The sequence below is a fragment of the Hibiscus syriacus genome, unplaced genomic scaffold (assembly GCF_006381635.1).
Source record: "Hibiscus syriacus cultivar Baekdansim isolate YM2019G1 unplaced genomic scaffold, ASM638163v2 tig00110532_pilon, whole genome shotgun sequence".
NCBI classification, from domain to species: Eukaryota; Viridiplantae; Streptophyta; class Magnoliopsida; order Malvales; family Malvaceae; genus Hibiscus; species Hibiscus syriacus.
Window position 1 is genome coordinate 448190 of NW_024062771.1, and position 22103 is coordinate 470292.

The window sequence follows — 22103 nt, forward strand, 5'->3', positions numbered from 1 at the left end:
GGGACGCCAAGGAAGTTGAAAACTACCTATGGCAGATGGAACAATACTTCGAGGGAATCGACCTTAACGACGAGGCCGCCAAGGTAAAGACCGTTGCCTTATATCTTTCAGATACTGCTATGTTATAGTGGCGTAGGAAACATGCCGACATAGAGCGAGGGGTTTGTCAGTTAGATACATGGGACGAGTTCAAGAAAGAACTCAAGAAGCACTGCTATCCCTAGAATGTGGTCTATGAGGCTCGCAAGAAATTGTGGGAGTTGAAGCAGCGGGGTATTATGCGGGACTATGTAAAAGAATTAATAACACTTATGCTTCAAATCCCCAATATGTCTGAAGATGATCTCTTGTTCTATTTCATTGACGGACTATAAGGATGGGCCAAGCAAGAGATACACCGTCGGGACATTAGAACGGTTGATGAGGCCATTGCCATCGCCGAGTCACTTATCGACTTCCAACCCTACTCCCACACTATTACGATGAAGAATAAGGATAAGTATCCAGCCAAAGGCTGGGGAGAACGGTGGGAAAACAACCAAGGCAATCGAGATCGAGATCACCAAAGGTCACAAGCTAAAGAGGGAGATCGAGATCGACGTCCGGGCCAAAGGGACTACGAAGAGAAGAAAAAGTCTTTCGTTCCTAAAGGAGGATGCTTCTTGTGCAAAGGGCCGCATCCGATGAGTAGCTGTCCCAAACTTGGTTCATTGTCCGCCATCGTCGATCATCAAGACACAGAGTCTCAAGCCGAGATGGGGTCGCTCCAAGTTCTAAACGCCCTGAAGGCCAAGTCGTTGACACCAACACCGAGTAATGGGCTCATGTATGTGGAAGCGGTGATCAACGAGAAGCTGACAAGAGCTATGGTGGACACGGGGGCTACCCACAATTTTGTGTCTAAAGACGAAGCCAATCGTTTGGGCCTAAAGTACACTGGGAGTACAGGATGGCTCAAGATGGTAAATACACAAGCGGTACCACTCCATGGCGTGGCACGAGTCGAGCTACGCTTAGACACTTGGAAGGGCCAAGTGAACTTTTCAGTCGTTCCCATGGATGACTTTAAGGTTATTTTGGGGTTGGACTTTCTCCGATAGGTAACTGCTATCCCTATGTTTTCCTTTAGTTCAGTTTGCATCTTGGAGAAAGGGTCTCCTTTTATGGTCCCTGTGGTCGAGGCACCAAAAGAGCAAGGTCGAGATGCCAAGCAACTCTCGGCCATACAACTTGGTAGAGGCATCAAGAAAGGGGCCATGAAACTTGGTAGAGGCATCAAGAAAGGGGCCATGACTTATTTGACCATGCTAAAGGAAGATGACGAGATCGAGAAAACGAATGATTTACCACTAATAATTCGTGAAGTCTTAGAGGAGAACAAGGACGCGATGCCGCCCGAGTTACCAAATAAACTTCTACCAATGCGTGAGGTGGATCACAAGATCGAGTTGGAACCCGGTGCCAAGCCGCCTGCCCTGGCACCATACCGAATGGCCTCACCCGAACTTGAGGAATTTCGAAGGAAACTTAAGGAGTTAATCGATACGGGAAAGATTCGACCTTCAAAGGCACCGTATGGTGCACCTGTACTCTTCCAAAAGAAGCACGATGGGTTGTTGCGCATGTGTGTTTATTACCGAGCACTTAACAAGGTAACAATTAAGAACCATTACCCGATTCCTTTGATTGCCGATTTATTTGACAGACTTGGAGGAGCCAAGGTGTACACGAAGATGGACTTGCAAAAAGGTTACTACCAAGTTTGAATTGCGGAAGGCGACGAGCCAACGACCGCATGCATCACCCGATACAGATCGTACGAGTGGTTGGTCATGCCCTTTGGTCTAACAAATGTACCGACGGCGTTTTGCACCCTTATGAACAAGCTCTTCCAACCGTACATGGACCAGTTCATGGTGGTGTACTTGGACGATATCGTGGTATATAGTAACTCCATGGAGGAGAATATAGACCACTTGAGGATTGTGTTCAAGATACTTCGAGAGAACGAGCTATACGTAAAGAAAGAAAAGTGCACGTTTTCCACCGAGGAAATATACTTCCTTGGACATGTAATCGGCCACGGGAAGCTATTAATGGACGGGAACAAAATCGAGGCCATAAGAGAGTGGGAGCCGCCGACCAAGGTAAGTGAGATGAGATCCTTCCTTGGTCTAGTAAACTATTATCGTCGGTTTATACGGGGTTATTCGGCACGAGCATCACCATTGACGGACCTACTCAAGAAGGGGAAGACATGGGAGTGGTCCGAACAATATCAGAAGGCCTTTGAGGACCTGAAGGCAGCAGTTAGCCAAGAACCTGTCTTGGCCTTACCCGACTTTACCATGCCATTCGAGGTGTATACCGATGCATCCGACTTTGCTATCGGGGGAGTACTAATGCAAGAGGGACATCCGATAGCATTTGAGAGCCGTAAGCTGAACGACACCGAGAGATGGTACACGGTGCAAGAGAAGGAGATGACGACCATCATCCATTTCTTACGGGTGTGGAGACATTACTTACTCGGTGCATACTTCACCATCAAGACCGACAATGTGGCGACGAGTTATTTTCAGACTTAGAAGAAGCTGTCACCAAAACAAGCCCGGTGGTAGGACTTCTAGCCGAGTTCGACTACACGTTGGAATACAAGCCGGGAAAAGCCAACTTTGTAGCCGATGCCTTAAGTCGAAAGGCGGAGCTCACCACGATCTCTCTAGCCAAGGGAACCGTGTTGGAGCACATCAAGGAGGGCCTTGAGCAAGATCCAATGACAAGGGAATTAGTAAAGCTGGCTAGGGATGGCAAAACCCAACAGTTTTGGGTAGAGGACGTTCTACTCTACACCAAGGGACTACGAATCTATGTCCCAAAGTGGGACAACTTAAGGCGAGATCTTATCAAAGAGTGCCACGACACCAAGTGGGCTGGTCATCCGGGTCAAAAGCGCACTATGGCATTGTTAGCGATAACATACTTTTGGCCCCATATAAAAGATAGCGTGGAGCTTTACGTGAAGACTTGTCTTGTGCACCAACAAGACAAAGTGGAGAACCGACAGCCGGTAGGATTACTCGAACCTTTACCAGTTCCCCAAAGACCTTGGGATTCGATCACTTTGGATTTCATTAGTGCATTACCCAAGTCTGAGGGATACGGTTGGATCATGGTTGTAGTGGACCGATTTTCCAAGTATGGGACTTTCATACCATTCCCCAAGGATTGCACTGCGGAGGAGGCCGCGCGAGAGTTCTTCAAGAATGTCATGAAGCATTGGGGCTTAACAAAGAGCATCATCAGCGATCGAGACCCTCGATTCACCGGACACCTATGGACGGAATTATTCAAGCTCCTTGGCACAGAGTTAAATTTCTCCACAAGCTTTCACCCTCAAACTGATGGGCAGACCGAATGGGTGAACGTTTTGTTGGAGTGTTATTTGCAGTACTTTGTGAGTTCCTACCAGTGAGATTGGGTAAAGTTGCTAGATGTCGCCCAATTCTCTTATAACCTGCAGCGAAGTGAAGCCACAGGACGGAGTCCGTTCGAGCTTGCAACCGGACAATAACCGCTCACGCTACATACATTGACAATGCAACTTGACGAGGGAAAAAGTCTCGGAGCCGCCAAGATGGCTAAGTCATGGGAGGAGAACCCCAATATCGCCCGCGCATGTTTGGAGAAAGCTAGGATAAAGATGAAGAAGTGGGCGGACGAAAAGAGGCGACATCGAGAGTTCACCTTTGGTGACTTGGTCCTTGTGAAGCTTTTGCCACAACAATTCAAAGCTCTCCGAAGTGTTCACAAAAGACTAATACGGAGATACGAGGGACCGTTCCAGGTACTTTCCAAGGTGGGTAAAGTGTCTTATCGCTTGGACTTGCCAAGTACACTTAAGATTCATCCGGTCTTCCATATAAGTATGCTCAAGCCATATCACGCCGATAAGGAAGACCCAAGCCGAGGGTATTCACATCGAGCACCTCCCGTAGTAACCAAGTCTTATGACAAAGAGGTTGAAACGGTGCTCACAAGCAGGACAGTCCGCAAGAGAGGAGTTCCGCCACGTACCGAGTATTTAATCAAGTGGAAAGGACTACCAGAGTCCGAGGCAACATGGGAACTAGCTGAAGACTTGTGGCAGTTCGCAGAACATCTCAAAGTGTATGAGACGACGAGGACGACGCCTAAATAGGTGGGGGAAGATGTCACGAACTTGGACTTTTTCCCCACACTTTGGGCTATTTTGGCTATGTTGGGCCACATTTGGTCTTGAAGGTTGATAGAATAGTGTAGATTATTCTAGAACACTCAAGACTTGTACATATGTAGAGTATTCTAGAAGCATTCTAGAGTCTTCCATGTTAGGTAGGAAATTATGGAGAATTCTAGAGAATCTCTCCCTACCGTAGGATCAAGTCAATCTCCACCGTCAATTGAGGAGGTGAAATGCTATAAATAGGTGTAGAATCCTCATTTGTAAATCATCCAAGAGTTGTAAGCTTTCAAGCAAATCAACAAGCTTTCTTTCAAAGTTCTTTCCTTTCTTCTTTGTTTCCTTGCCAATCTTTTCCCACACTAGCACGAATTTGAGTGAGGCTGACTTAGTTATTGCGAGGGGCGAAAAGGAGCTAAGGCCACACGAGGCTTATTGAGAGATTAAGTCCGTGACAAGCGGCCTGGTTGGTTGGGCTTGGGTAAAATTTTTAAAGGCCCACTTTTTATCGGAGTTTTGAATAATCCACAATTAGAATTTACCTGATTCGTATCTGATTCGATTATTCGATTTTTTAGGATATCCGATCTGAATTATCCGAAAATTAAAAAATGGATTGGATATCGAATTTTCGAATCAGATTAATGGACCGAATAGATTGAATCGGATTTTTATGCACCCCTAGCATGCATGGGAGGGGCTTGACACCAATTTTCATTATTTAATAATCTTTTTAAACCTATATTAATTAGGTAAACTATACAAATGATCATTAATGTTTGAGTAAATTTTTATTTTCTCCACTAAAGATTCAAAAGTAATAAATTGGTCACTAACGTTATCAATTTCTAGCAAAATGGCCACTCCTCTATTATCTCTGTTAAATTGATAATGTGAAAATGTTAACAAAAATATTTGGCGTGCTCGAAAACTAAAATTTGGTTTCTTTAGATAATACGATTTAATAATATAATATATATACTTCTACTACGACATGTGTCAAAACCAATATTAAAACAAAACAGACTCTTTTTACACGTATACTGTAACACCCATAACTCGTATACATGAACCAATATGAGTTATACATGTCACATCATAAATTTAAAACATTTCTTTATTTAAACTAAGTAAAATCTTTTTTCATTCAAACATCTCAATTTTCATAACTTTAATAATTATTATATATATAATTATTCAGAGAAAAATCATAATATTTATTCATACTATTAATTATATTTAATACTAACTATTTTAAGAAATTTCCAGACATTTCATTTTTGTATACATGCCAGCTAAGTCTTTTAGAACACAATAAGATGTCATCATTGTTACATGTAAATAATTCCTTGGTGATTGATGCTAAGCTTAGCTCCTTACTCATTTTCATCATTTTTCCTACGCGTGAAAATCATCACACGCTAAGTATACACTTAGTGAGACAATCATATAAATATTTAAAGCAATTCAACAAAAAAAATTAAATGAAAAACCATATTCAATGCCATATGATCACTTAACCTGTATTACAACCATGTTACCATATATTAACATGATATAATCGGATATCAAGTTTCTTACCAATATACTTGCCATTTATCCTATAAGCACGTAAGCTTATTTGCATGTTTACAATTTATTAACTAATAAACCATAGCCCAATTTAAACCCTGAGGACCCTGGGTATACGAGCAAAATATATGCACTGTAGTGCTAAACCTGCACTAAGCTTACACTCTAGTGCTAATCCGGATATGACACATAAGGTTGTGCCCACAACTTACACTTAGTGTCCTTACACTTTAGTGCTAATACAAACCTGCAGTTGCTATACTCTATGGCATGCCAACTATACCTGTCCCTCAATGACTTACTTGGGCATATAGTTTATTTATATTTGATCCATCCATGACAAAGTTTATTATCATAATTTAACATTGGTCAGTTCATACCCAAAATATCATTCATGATAAATATCATTTATGTTCATGATAACATCATATGTAACGATCACTGATCAATGTATTTTATATTCAACCTTTGGCATATTTAGAATATGTCAAATATATGATATATGACATAAATATCATGCCAATATAAACAAGGTAGACTTATCGCAAGTCTTACCCAATGATGTATAAAACATACATGTATAATGTTATGTATGCATTGCACTTATTTGGACATTATATACAAGTTAAAATATAAGCCTCACTAAGCTTTAACTTGATACTTTGCTTTTAATTAGGTTAAAACCAAAATTTATCATAATTTCATTCCCTGGCAGTTTTCACTACCTTTAAAGAAATATTATTATGTATTAATATCCACATTTAAAAATTATTACGTTTATACCAATGGAAACTAGACTCAAATAAGAATCTATCCATATAAGACACTCCTTATAGTTCAAGTTTTACAATTTATGGTGAATTTTCAAATGCGACCGACAGAATCTATTTTGAGCAGAATTTGTTGCCCCATTTTCTGATCTGTCATTGGTTAAAAAATCATACATTTTTGTATACACCTTGAAATCAGTTTCTGTTTGTTCTAAACAAAGCTAAACTGATATAAGAATCAAACGGTATAAAATTTATCCTCTAATCATTTTTCTTTAGAATTTATGGTGGTTTTCTAAACTTACTATCCAGAACATAAATTCTAAGCAAATTTCACCAATTTGCATTTTCAACTTGTTCACTAATTCTATTATCTCACCAAATGCACATATATTCATGCATCACAAATAACATAACTTTTTAGGAGTCACTCCTTACCATAGTAACTTTGTCACTGGCTCATTGCAAGCCAATGTTTGTTCGATAACATAACTACAAATTAAATTTGCACTCACCTGGTGTCCTTAGCTTGCAACCATCCTTAGAATTTCTCATTTCATCCTTAAGCTTCTCCTTAGATTTAATAATATTGGATATTTCTTTCAAGAACTCAACCTCTATGAACACCATTACCAAACATATACAAATTCAAACCAAATGTTAGAACTTACTAACATAGGCATACTTTGGAAAATAAACTCCTAACAAATTTTTCTAATGCTTATTTGATACAATTTCGATGTCACAACATAAATGTTAACCTTAATATTTCTAATTGACCACCCAAGTTCCATTTAATATAAATTCACATAACATTTTCACTTAAGATCCCAAACTTTCCATATTTGTGAAATAAACCTCAACTTTTACTAGCTTTCCAAAATTATCAAATTTCACATCCTAACTTCAATTTCAACACTCAAACATTATTTTCTAGCATATGACATCAACTATTAGACAATTACAAACACTCCAAAAACTTTTTCAAAATTACTGATTTGGTTCCCCAACTTTTCAAAAATTATAGAATGGTCCCCAAATTTTTCTAAGGCTTGTAGAATACTTCATACATAATTTACAGCCCTTACATAATTTTTACATAATTTTCCACATCTTTTATGATCAAGGTCGAATGGTTCAAAGTTCCAAAACTAGGTTTTTCATGATTTTTTTCGATTTTGATTCTATTCAAACATGAAACCAACCTCCATCCAACCTTAAATCATCTCTACAGTCAAAGTCCTAATCAAATTTCATCAAAACACAAAGTTCCAAAACTTAATAATTTGGCCGAATTTTAAAGAACAATTTCTAGGAATATTGAACATGTTTTAATCATCAAACAAGCTTGAAAATGAATCTACAACCTCAAAAACATCAAGATTCATCATCAATTTCATGAACCCCAATATGAACACAAACCCTATGATTTGGAATTTTTGGAATCAAGAAAGTTTAGCAAGCATAAATGGTACCAAAAGATAATGTTACTCGCGTAGAACAATTTAAACCCTGAGGACCCTGGGTATACGAGTAAAATATATGCACAGTAGTGCTAAACCTGTACTAAGCTTACGCTCTAGTGCTAATTCGGATATGACACATAGGGTCGTGCCCATCACCTACACTAGCTTTATACTCTAGTGCTAATCCAGATATGACACATAAGGTTGTGCCCACAACTTGCACTTAGTGTCCTTACACATTAGTGCTAATACAAACCTACAGCTGCTATACTCTATGGCATGCCAACTATACCCTGTCCCTCAATGACTTACTTGGGAATATAGTTTATTTTTATTTGATCCATCCATGACAAAGTATATTATCATAATTTAACATTGGCCAGTTCATACCCAAAATATCATTCATGATAAATATCATATATGTTCATGATAACATCATATGTAACGATCACTGATCAATGTATTTTATATTCAACCTTTGACATATTTAGAATATGTCAAATATATGATACATGACATAAATATCATGCCAATATAAACAAGGTAGACTTATCACAAGTCTTACCCAATGATGTATAAAACATACATGTATAATGTTATGTATGCATTGCACTCATTTGGACATTATATACAAGTCAAAATATAAGCCTCACTAAGCTTTAACTTGATAATTTGTTTTTAATTAGGTTAAAACCAAAATTTATCATAATTTCATACCCTGACACTTTACACTACCTATAAAGAAATATTATTATGTATTAATATCCACATTTAAAAATTATTACGTTTATACCAATGGAAACTAGACTCAAATAAGAATCTATCCATATAATACACTCCTTATAGTTCAAGTTTTACAATTTATGGTGAATTTTCAAATTCGACCGGCAGAATCTGTTATGAGCAGAATTTGCTGCCCCATTTTCTGATCTGTCATCGGTTAAAAATTCATATATTTTTGTATACACCTTGAAATCAGTTTCTATTTGTTCTAAACAAAGCTAAAATGATATAAGAATCAAACGGTATAAAATTTATCCTCTAATCATTTTTTTAGAATTTATGGTGGTTTTCTAAACTTACTATCCAGAACATAAATTCTAAGCAGATTTCACCAATTTGCATTTTTAACTTGTTCACTAATTCTATTATCTCACCAAATGCACATATATGCATGCATCAAAAATAACATAACGTTTTAGGAGTCACTCCTTACCATAATAACTTCGTCACTGGCTCATTTCAAGCCAATGTTTGTTCGATAACATAACTACAAATAAATTTGCACTCACCTGGTGTCCTTAGCTTGCAACCTTCCTTAGAATTTCTCATTTCATCCTTAAGCTTCTCCTTAGGTTTAATAATACTTGATATTTCTTTCAAGAACTCAACCTCTATGAACATCATTACCAAACATATACAAATTCTAGCCAAATGTTAGAACTTACTAACATAGGCATATTTTGGAAAATAAATTCCTAACAAATTTTTATGATGCTTATTCAATACAATTTCGATGTCACAACATAAACACTAACCTTAATACTTCTAATTGACCACCCAAGTTCCATTTAATCTAAATTCACATAATATTTTCACTTGAGATCCCAAACTTTCCGTATTTGTGAAATAAACCTCAACTTTTACAAGCTTTCCTAAATTATCAAATTTCACATCCTAACTTCAATTTCAGCACTCAAACAATATTTTCTAGCATATCACATCAACTATTAAACAATTACAAACATTCCAAAAACTTTTCCAAAATTACTGATTTGGTTCCCCGACATTTTCAAAAATTATGGAATGGTCCCCAAATTTTTCGAAGGCTTGTAGAATACTTCCTACATAATTTACAGCCCTTACATAATTTTTACATAATTTTCCTCATCTTTTAAGATCAAGGTCGAATGGTTCAAAGTTCTAAAACTAGGTTTTTCATGATTTTGCTTGATTTTGATTCTATTCAAACATGAAATCAACCTCCATCCAACCTAAATCATCTCTACAATCAAAGTCCTAATCAAATTTCATCAAAACACAAAGTTCCATAACTCAATAATTTGGCCGAATTTTAAAGAATAATTTCTAGGAAGTTTGGACATGTTTTAATCATCAAACAAGCTTGAAAATGAATCTACAACCTCAAAAACATCAAGATTCATCATCAATTTCATGAACCCTAACATGAACACATACCCTAGGATTTGGGATTTTTGGAATCAAGAAAGTTTAGCAAGCATAAATGGTACCAAAAGATAGCGTTACTCGCGTAGAACAATTTTCTATTTCACGACATAACCCAAAATCCAAAGAAAATTGCTCAAAAATTGAAAACAAAATTTTTTTCTTACCTTTGGGAGGAGCTCATGGCCATGGTGGTGAAAATGAAGAAATATCCTTAATAATTCTTCATATTTCTTTATAAATTAATGAATTAAAAATTCATTAAATGTTAAATTACCGATTTACCCTTAAAATTAAAATATCTTTACTAATTTACCCTTAATGAAACTTGATATTTACCTTAATACCAAGCCTCATAAACATTATCATCTTCTAAATTCAAATATGAACAAAATATTTCCCACTTTATTGATTTGCCCTTGTAATTTCCCACAAATTATAATCTTGTCACTTTAATCCAACTATCGAAATTTAACATGGAATTAAATCCTCAAATCCAATGGTTTATATTATTTTCCATCATTTTAAAATGTGTAAATAATATTTTTAAGCCCAATTTATCATCTTTTAAAATTGTTTTTCCAAAATTTCTATTCGATCTGATTTACCGAATTTTTTTAAGACTTTATCACTTTATAGCTTTTAATACCAAATCCGTACGAAAAATATGATTCCCACATAAACATCATTATTGGGGTAAACTATTCGTTTACAGGGTTGAATTACATAACTTTTTAAAATTACACATTAATCCCTAAACTTTTCTAAGGTTTATACTTTGGCCACTTAACTTTCAAAATTCATAATTTGGTAACTAACCAAATCCATTTATGGAATAAAAATTCTTTTTGGGAAAATTACCACTTAGGTCTTTAAGCTTTTCTTAATTTTCTACTTTGGTCATCAGACTTTCAAAATTTACATTTTGGTTACTAACCAAAATTTTGGGGGTATTACAATTCTTTCCCCTTAAGAAAATTCGTCCTTAAATTTTCAATACATAGCTGATGTAAATAGACAAGGATGAAGCTTTTTCACACTTTGATTTCTTTATGGAACTTTAATAAGTACTGATTCTTTTTAATAAGTCAAATTTGGACAAATCTCTATTTCCTCTGGGGTGATAATATGTAAAGAATCTTATCAATACCTCATGAGCACTGACATATGAAAAACATTATGGATCGTGTCCATTTCCGGAGACACTTCTAGCTTATAAGTCACTGATCCAACTTTCTTTTCAAGTATGCGCAAAACTTTTGTCAACACTTAAATGATTTTTTCCCATTACAAGGTCCATTGTAACTCGTTTCTACTCCCAATAAGGGATAGAAATTGGTTACAATAATTCAAAAGGCACTTAATACTTTGCTTTAACTCACTGACATGTCAGCCATTTAAAAAAAAGCTTGATGATAACTCTTTTCATACTTGCTTTGAAACTCTTTCCTCGATAATATAAACACTCATCAAACTTAACCTTAAAGTCTTTAGTTTCTCTTTTTTCTTCTTGTTCTATCTTTGACAATAACAAAATTTTCATCTATTCTCTTAAGATCCTTTATCTGATCCACCAACTTAGGCTTTAAATTTAATTATACAATCAAAACACTATCTTTCTTTAAAGATGATGACGTATTCAACACTCTCAGAATAAAAATGTCTTTCGGCTTTATCATATTAACCACCACATTAACCTTTCTTCTTTGCAGTTGATAAGAATATCAACATTCTTTAAGGAATTCAATCCATTTTTTTCACTATTTTGAGTCAACACATACTTTTGACTTTTGAGATCCATATAGATATAGAGTCACCCACCATACAGATAGTGATGTTATATCAACAAAGTAAACACAACTGTTGACAACTCAAGATCTTGAGTTACATAATTTTTTTCATGATTATATAGTTGCTTGAAACATAAACCAAAATTTTTCCTCTTCTACGAACACACATCTCAAACCATTATGAGACACATCACTATAAATCACATAATTTTTTCCAGATTCAAAATTTACTGACCTTGGAGCTTATGTCAATATTCTTTTTAACATCTCAAAGTTTTCTTGTAACTTATCAATCCAAGTGAATAACACGTCCTCCCTCAATAGCTTGATCAGAGGGAAGACTATCATTGCAAAGTTCTTTACGAACCTTCATTAATAACCAAGAAGTCCGAAGAAACTTTGAAATTTGAAAACATTCTTTGGACAATATCATTCGACTATGCCTTGTAGTTTCTTGAGGTCTATTCTTATCCCCTCAGCTGAGATCACATGGCCAAGGAATACAACCTTAGATAACCAATATTTACACTTGGTTAACTTTGCAATTTTTCTCCCAAATAGTTGGAAGAGCTATACAAAAACAGACATCATGTTCTTCCTTGGTCTTACAACATATCACAATAACATCAATGAACACTACCACTAATTAATCCAACTATAACTGTAATACTTAGTTTATCCAATCCATAAGTGTCGCAGGAACATTCGTTAAACCAAACGACCGTATCACAAACTTGTAATGTTCATATGGAATTCTGAAAACTATCTTAGAAAGATATTCTTCCTCATCTTTAACTAATAATATCCTATAGGAGATTCGACTTGGGAGACATCAATGCACCTTTTTAACTGATAAAAAATTATCATCCTCAGAAGAGAATATTTGTTCTTATTTGTTACCTTATTTTAACGGACGATAATCTATACATAATTTCATAGACTTGTCTTTCTTTTTCATAATAACAGTGGTGCATCCATATAGCACGCTTAGTCTTGTAAATTCCCGTTCTTGACAATTCTACTAACCATTACTTTAATTTTTTGAGCTCAGTCGGAGCCATTCGATACAGCTACAAAAATAAATGCAATACAGAGAAGAATATCTCTTTTACTTTCTACATTTCAATCTAGAGGTAATCCATGTAACGTTTGGATATACACAATTGGATACCCTCAAATAGTTGGAATATCTTCCAACTTAACTATGAAAGTTTAAGTATCCACCTCATCCACTAAGAATACTTAACAACCTTATAGCAATAACTTCATAATAGTTACAACCAAAATCCCAGTAGGGAACATGTTTACTTTCTTTCCCTACCAATAATATCTCAAAACTTTTCAAATTCTTTAAAATCAATTGCTTTAAGTGATAATTCACCATAACATGCTAGGGAAATCAATCCATTTCCCCCCTAAAAATTTACCTTTGAAGGGTAATTTTATCAAGTCCATTAAAACTCAACACTTTGAATCCTTACCAGATAGTCACTGTCTACAAATACTACTTACCCTCGCCTTCAAGTCTAAAGGGTTAGATGCACACGCAACACTTAGGATCAATTGTAGAAGAATGTTTCATTCTTTCATCAATACTTTAGTTATGCACAAACGAGGGTTTTCATTAATCCAACATTGACACTTCCTATTGTGCCAAAGTATCAACTTATTTAGACAAAAAAGGATGATGATGGTTAACATCATTACTATCACTATTAGCTTATTTTTGAACCTCTTGCTCGATCACGTTCTTCAAACCCTCGAATACACACATCTTTTTCATACACTATATTTATTCACCTCTATAAGTAAAAACTGACATCAATCGAGCCTTATAATCACCAAATCAGTAACAATGACTTCCTAGTGGCATGTATACACTTTTTAAGACAAAACAAGCTTAGTTTAGTACTAGAATCGGCTAAACCTGTAACTCTGATACCAATAAATGTAACATCCATAACTCGTATAGGCGAACCAATACGAGTTACAATTTTCAAATAAGAAATTTAAAACATTTCTTTATTTAAACTGAGTAAAATTTTGTTTCATTCAAACATCTCAATTTTCTTAACTTGAATAATTATTTAGGGAAAGATCATAATATTTATTCATACTATTAATTATATTTAATACTAACTATTTTAAGAAATTTCAGACATTTCATTCTCGTATACATGCCAGTTAAGACTTTTTAGAACACAATAAGATGTCATCATTGTTACCTGTAAATAATTCCTTGGTGATTAATGCCAAGCTCAGCTTCTTACTCTTTTTCCTCTTTTTCATACACATAAAAATCATCACCCGCTAAGTATACACTTAGTGATGCAATCATATAATATTTAAAGCAACGTAACAAATAAATTTAAATGAAAAACCATATTCAATGCCATATTATCACTTTTCCTGTATTCTAAGTATGTTGCCATATATTAAAATGATATAATCGGATATCAAGTTTCTTTCCAATATACTTGCCATTTATCCCATAATCTCGTAAGCTTATTTTCATGTTTACCATTTATTAACCAATAAACCATAGCCCAATTTAAACCCTGAGGACCCTGGGTATACGAGTAAAATATATGCACTGTAGTGCTAACCCTGCACTAAGCTTACGCTCCAGTGCTAATCCGGATATGACACGTAGGGTTGTGCCTATCACCTATACTAGGTTTACACTCTAGTGCTAATTTGGATATGACACATAAGGTTGTGCCCACCATCTGCACTTAGTGTCATTACACACTAGTGCTAATATAAACTTGCAGGTGCTATACTCTGTGGCATACCAACTATACCTATCCCTCAATGACTTACTTGGGCATATAGTCTATTATTATTTGATCCATTCATGGCAAACTATATTATCATAATTTAACATTGGCCAGTTCATACCCGAAATATCATTCATGATAAATATCATATATGTTCATGATAACATCATATGTAATGATCAATGATCAATGTATTTTATATTCAACCTTTGACATATTTAGAATACGTAAAATATATATTATATATGACATAAATATCAAGACAATATAAACAAGGTAGACAGATCGCAAGTCTTACCCAATGATGTATAAAACATAAATGCATAATGTTATGTATGCATTGCACTCATTTGGACATTATACACTAGTAAACATATAAGCCTCACTAAGCTTTAACTTGACCCTTGCTTCTAATTAGGTAAAAACCAAAATTTATCATAATTTCATACCTTGGCAGTACTAAAAGAAATATTATTATTCTGTTTATACCAATGGAAACTTTACTCAAATATTTCCTTTAAACATTATTGTAGAATTTATGTTGAATTTCTAAACGTATTATACATAACATAAATTTTAAGTATATTTCACCAATTTGCATTTTCAACTTGTTCACTAATTCTATTATCTCATCAAATGCATATATATGCATGCATCACAAATATCATAACGTTTCAGGAGTCACTCCTTACCATAGTAATTGTGTCACTGGCTCAGTGCAAGCCAATGTTTGTTCGATAACATAAGTACAAAATAAATTTGCACTCATCTGGTGTCCTTAGCTTGCAACCTTCCTTATAGTTTCTCATTTCATCCCTAAGTTTCTCCCTAGCTTTAATAATATTTGATATTTCTTTCAAGCACTCAATCTCTATGAACATCATTACCAAACATATACAAATTTAAACCAAATGTTAGAATCTTACTAACATTGGCATACTTTGGAAAATAAATTCCTAACAAATTTTCCGATGCTTATTCGTTACAATTTCTATGTCACAACATAAATGTTGACCTTGATACTTCTAACTGACCACTCAAGTTCCATTTAATCCAAATTCACATAACATTTTCACTTGAGCTCCCAAACTTTCATATTTGTGATTTAAACCTTAACTTTTACAATATTTCCAAAATAATCAAATTTCTCATCATAACTTCAATTTCAACACTCAAACATTATTTACATCATATCACGTCAACTATTAAACAATTACACAACACTCAACAACTTTTCCAAAATTTTTGATTTGGTCCCTCAACTTTTAAAAAAATTTAAAAAATGGTCCCCAAAATGTTTAAGTAATGTAGAATACTTCCTACATCATTTCCAGTAGTTACATAATTTTTACATAATTTTCTTTAGCCTTTAAGACCAAGGTCGAATGGTTCAAAGTTTCAAAACTAGGTTTTTCATGATTTTGCTCGATTTTGATTCGATTCAAAGATGAAATCAACTTCCATCCAACCTTAAATCATCTCTACAATCAAATACCTAATCAAATTTCATCAAAACACAAAGTTCCATAAATCAATAATATGGTCGAATTTTAAAGAATAATTTCTAGGAAGAATCATCAAACAAGCTTGAAAATGAATCTACAACCTCAAAAACATCAAGATTCATCATCAATTTCATGAACCCTAATATGAACAAAAACCCAAGGATTTGGGATCTTTTAAATAAAGCAAGTTTAGCAAGCATAAATAGTTCTAAAAGATAATGTTTCTCGTGTAGAACAATTTTTTATTTCACGGCATAACCCAAAATCCAAAAGAAATTGCTCAAAAATTGAAAACAAATTTTTTTTCTTTACCTTTGGGAGGAGTTCACAGCCATGCTAGTGAAAATAAAGAAATATCCTTGATAATTCTTTATCTTTCTTTATAAATTAATAAATTAAAAATTCATTAAATGCTAAATTTCCAATATACCTTTAAAATTAAAATATCTTTACTAATTTCCCCTTAATGAAACTTTATATTTACCTTAATACCAAGCCTCATAAACCTTATCATCTTCAAAAGTCAAAGATGAACAAAATATTTCCCACTTTACTGTTTTGCCCTTGTAATTTGCCAAAAATTACAATCTTGGCACGTTAATAAAAGGGTCCAAATTTAACATAGAATTAAATCCTCAAATCTAATGGTTTATATTATTTTCCATTATTTTAAAATGTGTAAATAATATTTTTAAGCCTAATTTATCATCCTTCAATTTTTATCTAAAATTTATATTCGATATTATTTTTCGAATTTTTACCGAACTTTATCACTTTATATTTTTTAATACCAAGTCCTTACGAAAAATTTGATTCCCACAGAAACACCATTCTTAGGGGTAAACTATTCATTTACAGAGGCAAATTACATAACTTTTTAAAATTACACATTAGTCCCTAAACTTTTCTAAAGTTTATACTTTAACCACTTAACTTTCACAATTTCCAATTTGGTAACTAACCAAATTTATTTATGAAATAAAAATTCTTTATGGGAAAATTACCACTTAGGTCCTTAAACTTTCCCCAATTTTCTACTTTAGCCATCAAACTTTCAAAATTTACATTTTGGTCACTAACTAAAATTTTGTGCATTACATATACATGCCAACTAGAAATCTAAAACAATAGGAGAATGCCATTATTGATACTGGTAAGTAGTCTTCGATGATTGATGCCAAGCTCAGCTCTTTACTCCAAACGCTTCTTTTACCTACACATGAAAATCATAACACGCTAAGTATACACTTAGTGAGACATAAGAAATTATGTAAAACATTTTAAAAACATAAATAAACCATAAAAGATCAAAATATGAATTAAGTCGTATACAATATATAAATGCATAAAACTAACTTGATAAGCCAAGTTTCCATCACATAATCTATGAAATATTATTTCATATGCACACTATACTTATCAATCAATGTACGTAAAATCCATTTATAGCCTAATATATGACAAATGAGAATGCAAGGTACACAATAAGCACATAAGTGCCACAATGATGTATAGGTAGTGTGGTACACAACGACACTATACTAACAATTCCGGAGTAGTAATTCGTTATTAATATCTTCCTTGCACACAAAGTGTGCCCAATAAGAACCTAAGTTCCACAATGATGTATATGTACTATAGTATAAAACAACACTATACTAATAATTCTGGAGTGGTAATTCATTATGACTATCATCCTTGCACACAAAGTGCCATATTACAACAAATGTACTATTACCATCTTTGCACTCATAGTGCCCTTTATCTCTTGCACTCGAAAGTGCCATTTTACTTGCTCTAGAAAGTGCCATTTATCAATTGCACTCGAAAGTGCCATTTATACCAAAGACTCTCAATGCACATACAATGGGCTTTTAACCGAAATATTATACCTTTCATTTTATCAAGAGTATCCATAGATTCTAACATATAAAATATCACATAAACGTGCATTGGGTAGTTCATACCCTAATATTCCATTTTTCACATAACATTAGTAGATCATGGAAACATTACTTATCAATTTCCTTTTTGACATATGGACATTATATTTTATCATATGATAAATATCATAATTATCCTGCCAAGGTATTAGAGTTGGCATGTTTCAAACATTTAAGATATCATATAACATAAGAGTAGCATAAAAAACATATTTTATGACAACTTCACATGCTGACAGTTTGTGTTACCCTCAATGAAATATTATTATGTATTAATATACACAATTAAAAATTAGCCCATTTGTACCAATAGAAAATAGACTCAGATAAAAATATAACCATATAAGACAGTCCTTATAGTTTAATTTGTACAATTTATAGTGAATTTTCAAATTTGACTTACAGAAGTTGTTTTGAGCAGAACTTCCTGCCCTATTTTCTGACCTATCCTCGATTAAAAATTCATATTTTTTATACTCCTCAAAATCAGTAGCCGTTTTTTAAAACAAAACTAGTCTGATATAAAAATCCAAAAATATAAGATTCGCCCTATAATCATTTCCGTAGAATTTATGGTGATTTTCTACTTATTGTTCAAATCATAAATCTGGACAGATTTCACCAATTGCATTTCCAACTTATTCACCAATTCTATTAGATCACTAAATTCACATATAAGCATGAATCATCAAGTCATACAACATTAGGAGTCAGCTATTACCATAGTAACTCCATCACTAGCTCATCGCAAGCCAATGTTTATTCGATAACATAAGTACAAATTAAATATGCACTCACCTGTTGTGCTTAGCTTGCAACCTTCCTTAGAAATACACATTCATCCTTAACTCTATTTTTTCTTGATCTTGACTTCAGTCATAATCTAAATTAACATCATTATGAGACATATACATTTCAAACCAAATGTTAGAATATCATTAACATAGGCACAGAATAAAAAATAATTTCCTAAAAATATTTCGATGCTCATTCGATACAATTTACATGTCACAACATAAATGTTGACTTTATCACTTCAATTTGACCATCAAATTCCTTTTTATCCAATTTATCCAAACTTCACATGATACTTTTACTTAAGTTCCCAAAATTTCCATATTTGTGATTTAAATCCTGAAATTTTACCAACTTTCCAAAGTGGCCCAATTTCACTCGCTAACATCAATTTCAACATTTTAACATTAATTTTCAGGATAATATAATAAAAATTAAATAATTACACATTAACCCCATAACTTTTCATAATTGCCAAATAGGTCCCTTAACTTTTATAAAATTACAAATTGGTCTAAATAAATTTCTAAAGCTTGTAGAACCTTCCAAATATCACTTCTAAGCCATGGGAAAATTTTTCACCATTTTTCCCTATTAATTCCCGTAGGGTCGAATCATAGATGGTTGGAATATTAAGGTTTTTACTTGATTCAAGCATGAAATCAACCTCTATTCATCATTTCAAAACCACTATTGATATGATACCATTCAACAAAGACCCAGAAAAATGCCCAAGAGAGCCCATTACACGTGCAAGGTCTAAGAAGTTTCAAACTTCCATGGAAAGTTTTACTATTTCAAGCTTGGGACGTGAAGAATAAAAACCAATGGAGGAACACTTTACTTTGCTTATGCATGAATTTGCATATCATTCATTGCATTTAATAAAGCATGTCGTTCATTTAAGCATGCATTGCATTAAAGCATCTAGTTCATTAAATAAACTACTTCATTCATACATTTAGTTCATTAATAAAGTTAACTCATTAATTAAACTATTTAAATCATTAAACTACTACATTAATCAAACTAACTCTTAATTATCCCATGCATATTTACATGTTAAGATTGAATAAAGGTTACCTTTGTGTCTAGGTGCATTCACGTGGAAGGGAAGCTTGAACCAAGGAGGAGACCTTTTATCTTCATCCGTGAGACAAGCAATTGAAGTCTACCTTAATGCCTTCATTCAAAATAATTCAATGTTGAATTCTTATAATCTTTTTAAGCTAATCGAATTATACATGAAGACAAGCTTTGAAGGACATCTTTAATCACACTTTCATGACAATTCAAGCTTGAAATTATCATTCATTTGCAAGGGTTGTTCATAATCTACCTTGAAGCATTGCAATTAAGGCTAAATTTATCATATTTGAAGACTGTCCATGAGTTACAAAGAGACAAACATTGAAGGCTGATTTAATTCACAAATTATCATATTCAAGTGTATAAATCAACAAGAAATATGAAGAGACCAAGCTGATATGGACAGCAAGGGTGTCTACATGCATTCAAGTCCTCATTTATTCACTCTTTTCATTCATATAAAATAAATGAAGATGAAGAGTCACCTTTCCTTTTGGACGAAATTAAGGTTAGATAAATTCAAAATTTAGTCTAAATTCATCCAAATATAAGCTACATGACTGGGCACACAAAGGAAGAAGAAAGGATAACTCATTAAAGTGCATTTAGGAGATTGTTTCCATTTAATGGTTAAAACATTTCATATAGTCCCTATAACACCATAAATAGACACCTTATATTCATTTGTAGATACACAATTTGATTTATAAGAATACTTTGAGAGTTTTCTTTTATTCTAGTTCTTTTCGTAGAACTTTATCGGCTTCAAGTCAATCTTGTAGTCTTCATCCATTCCACTTGAAAATAGCGTTGGTTCCTAGTTTCCTTAACTAGTGGGTCACGTTCCATACCCTACCATTTCAATTCCATCTTTTTTTATATCATTGGTTCTTGCTCCAAATAGCTAATAGGTCATAATCCGCTTACCCTTACAACACTTACCATGACAACACCACTTGCCTCGACAACACTACTTGCCACGGAAGCGTTAATCATACTTCATCATCTACTTTCATTAGCATTAAACCACAACAATCATCACTCTTCCATGACCTTTAAAACCACTTCCTCAATATTTAGATTCCATCATTCCAATCATTATTTCATAACATTTTCTTCTTTTGCTTATATTTATGCAATTATAGAGTTCAAATGATCACTATGGGGTTTCTTACTAGAATCATAATCGGGCAACTATGTATATGACTTGGGAAATCAAACCGTGATCATATTATTTGGTATCAGAGTGAGTATATTTAATATGAGTGTTATTTTCTTTCTCCTGGGTTAGTTGAAAAGAAGAATTTCAAAAAAGAAAAGAAAAGAAAAAGAGAAAAAAATTTAAAGATGGAGGGAGAAATTCTTTTCATCTTTAAAAAATCAAGAAGGTTAAATTCGTATCATTTTTTGATTGCCTCTTTATGATTTCATTACCTACTCTCATCTTCGTTCTTTCTTGTAGCCATTTATTTCTTTACTCACTTTTCTCCTACCAATCCATTTTGTTTCAGCCAACGTCTACAAGACATCTTGTAAGCCTCGAGGGAGTTCCACAAGAACTTTAAAAGAAAGTAAGAGCGGAAACAAACTAGAGTGAACATTAAGTGTAAAAACAATCCCGAGTGAAACACGAGTAGACTGACTTTTTCCTTAGAGTGTTTATTGAGGTTTTGTTCTGGTGAGGATTTATATTTCTTTTGTTTTACTAACTATGTCTCTCCATTCTAGAGACAATTTTCGTACTTCAAAAAAAGGTGACAACAAAAATTATGTTGTTGCACCTAATTTACAAATGCAAAAAATGGTTTGTGAATTGTTAATATTGTGGAGGGAAGATTTGAGAATCATTTCAAGAAAAAGGAATGCTCCAAAGTACTATTCATGCTCAATTTCTAACTAGAGTCAAAGACCAAGATGAAATGATGTAATTCCTTAATCAAAGGATTATATGCCAAAAAGGAGATTGCTCTAACTAAAAGCAATG